This window comes from Anneissia japonica, unplaced genomic scaffold, assembly GCF_011630105.1.
Source record: "Anneissia japonica isolate Jap-2015-1 unplaced genomic scaffold, ASM1163010v1 scaffold287835_len3118868_cov185, whole genome shotgun sequence".
NCBI lineage: Eukaryota > Metazoa > Echinodermata > Crinoidea > Comatulida > Comatulidae > Anneissia > Anneissia japonica.
In genome coordinates, this window is record NW_022737223.1 from 856,293 (window position 1) to 859,923 (window position 3,631).

Below are 3,631 nucleotides of genomic sequence, written 5' to 3' on the forward strand. Positions count from 1 at the left end.
GTGCAGAATCGCATGGGAGATTAATCAGTGGACCTTTAAGTTTTCCTCCATTAGTGGAAAATGAAGGGCGCCTTTTGCGTCTGGATACACTTAGCAACAGAAGGGCGCCCTGTACGTTGGGCACGAAGTATAGGAAACTTGCATGGTTAAAAAGAAGGGCGCCGCCTACGTTGGGCACGACTTCCGCCTCATTTTTACAATGCGAGAACTCTATCTTGTATTTCAAGTATCTTTGGCGTGATGTAGGGGGAGGAGCATCACATTGGGACGGAAAGGAGAATCGCTGATGCTTATAAAATGTGTTTTATCGTATCAAAATAATTTACCCCTTCAATAAACCTGCGACAATGATGTTATTGATCACTCTTTTTTTTTTTTTTATAAGAATAAACATTCCTACTATAGGCCTATCCGTGTTCTCCCAATAAAAAGACTGATGATGTTACAAGTGCGTCTTCAATCGAGGTGTGCGTGTTGGCTGCTGGCAATCCAGCCAGGGAATGCAAAATCCCCCGTCCCCCTCCCCCAAGGTTAATGGTCCAAGAAACATTGATACTTGTAAAAAATCCCGGCGTTGTATTCTGCGAGCTAGCCCTCTTCATCTAATCATCGAGTCCCCACACATGATGACCTCCCCCACCCAATTCAAATCCCTACGCCATGCGGGGGCGATATTTGCCAGTTATCAAACATTCTTGACCAGGCCTAACAGTTGGGGTGGCTACGCACGCTATTTCAGTAGGTCTACTGTATTGTCCTAGGACTTTACAAATTGTTATGTTTCATTAACAAACACATTAATTTTCTTAGCGTCGTAAAATAAGAGAGGGAAAAAAATCAGCGTGGTGACTTAGGCCTACCAATCGTGAAGACAATTAGATTTAGGTTTGAGTCCTGACTGGGCTCTGTAACATGTAAGAATAACGGCTTAGAAAAAAAAAATCATCATTTAAACGCACCAAAATACTTTACTGATACTAAAACATAATGATAATGTTGAAAATCATCGTTCCATCCCACTACTTAATGTTGTCAACCTGGAGTCGATTAACCCCAATACAGTAGGTCTATGTTCATCCACAGATCCTATCGAGTTCACTGCCAAGAACTTGTAGTCACGGTAATCCTAATGTGTTTACCAGCCATGCAAAATAGGCCTATGGTTAAAGGTAATTTTCTGTTACAAGTCAAAGACTTTAATCTGTTTTTTTTTTTACCATATACAAAGCAAACAATTCAAATATATAGGCCTACTTGACTATATTTTTCATGTAGGCCTATTATTAGCTCATCTCAGGCGCCTTTACATCTGTAAATGTTTTACGTACAAGACCCTTTTTTTATCTTAATTTATTATTTTTGTTAATTTTATTCCTTTAATTACATGGGCAAGGATTAGCAATAGCAATCCCTTCGAATTATACACAATGGTGCTCTACATAAATCTTATAAAAAGGCTGTTGAAGAGGAGTTGTTTTGTCGTGAGAACAAATCCATGGAATCTGACAAAATTTGTACCCAGGACACTGGGATTGGTAGGCGAGCCCCATCCCCTTCCCCTTTCCCCACCAACTGTCGTTATTGTTATTATTATCGTGGTTATTGTTTTAATGTTATTAACATTGTTAATTGTTTTAATGTTATTGTTGTTATTATTATTATTATTATCATTATTATTATTATTATTATTATTATTGTTTTTGTTACTGTTGTTTTATTGTTATGTTATTAGTATTACTGGTAATTGTTTTATTGTTATTGTTACTAGCATTACTATTATTATTGTTTCATTGTTCAAGTTCAAATTTATTGTCATATCAAAGTAAATGAAGTTTGTTTTCCAAGGTTTACAATCAAAACAGTGACATACTAAAATACTATACAATGGATATATAGGCCTATATAATAATAAAATCACTTTATTTGCCAAAACTTATAAATTTCGTCAATACAAAAATAGTCTCGAAAAATATAATTATTTATTTTTTATAATCATTTCATTTCATCGACCAAGATACTGCCACATTAAATGAACTTCAAAATTGCTTTAAAAAATTAAATAACAAATTGGAGTATTTCAAATTGTAGTATTTAATAATGTAATCATTAGAGTTCTATATTCTCAGTCTGTCAACTTTCAAATAAATTAAGAATTCATTATTGCTCGTACATTTGTTAGTTATCTTTATTATTATTTTAGTGTACAACCTTAATAAAGAAGATTGAATTAATATGTAGGACAGTTATAAAAAAATGTTTAAAAAAATATTTATAATAATAGGCCTAAAAATTGTATTTTTTTCTCCACGATGCTTTAGTCAAGCAGATATCTGAATGAACATATTTCGTTGATGAAGCAGACATATTTTGTTTTGATTTAATTTGTTCAAAATCGCCACTTATTATAACATCATCAAATGTTAATTCATAATACTAGGCCCTTATAATATCGTTTCGCTCAGCCTTTTTGGATTGTGCGTGGTAAAGTGAACAACATGAATTTTGCATATCATTTTTGTAGTGTATGGAATTTTGAGAGCGAAGATATTCGTTTTCCATAGAATATTTTGCCCCATTTCAAGTCAGATCATTTGAATATATCCATTCGTTTTCCTTTTATGTATTTTAGTGTACAGCAATTAAAGAAAATTGCATTAATATACGGGTACGTTACCAGTAGAAAAAGAATTAGAAAAATAAATTTATTTATGACTACACAATCCTGTCTTTGTCAAGACTCCTATTAATTAATTGTGATGACGAACAATGTGTAGGCTTATTCTTATCGCCAATGACTTGAGAAGAGAGAGAGATTGTGATTCTGGTAAAATGTTTAAAAGTTTTATGTAAATCGCTGGCGTTCTGAGATTATTTAAATGTTTATTAATTATAGTTTTAGTGTTTGTCGTTCAGATACCGATTATTGCCAATAGAACCAGATTTGCCATGTATCTAATTCGAATCAAATTGTATCTTGTATTTGGTATTAATTTTGTAGGCCTATGTTTATAATTGCATGTCATTGTCAATGTAGCTATTCCGAACCCTATTTGACGGTACTATTGTAAGTTACAATTTGTTAATTACGCCGCTGCACCTTGAAAAGTTCAGAGGTTTGAAACTGGTGATTTTTATCGTTCGTAACAAATTCTAACATGGGAAAACAACGGCTGACTACTAGGCTAGTGAATGAGGAAGTATAGGCCTACGTACAACACCTTTCGAGTTCCAGACGTTTATTGAGTACCTTTGTTTCGTAGGATTTGAAATAAGCGTAATTATAGTATAGATAATGTTTTTATTTTTTATTCACGATGCTATTAATCAAGCAGACGTTTGAACGAACATATTTTCGTTGGTGAAGCAGACCTATTCCGTTTTAATTTAATTTGTTCAGAATTACCATATTAATTATAACATCATCAAGAATGCCTAAGATAGAAATATTGCTTCGATCAACCTTTTTTTTTTTTGGATTTTGTGTGGTATTTTATTATCTTAATAAGTGAACATGGCTTTTGTGTAGACTGACTTTTGTAGAGTTTGAAATTTCGAGTGCAATGGTATTTGTTTGTTATAGCATATTTTGCTCAATTTCAAACCAGACGTTGGGTATATTCATTCATTTCCA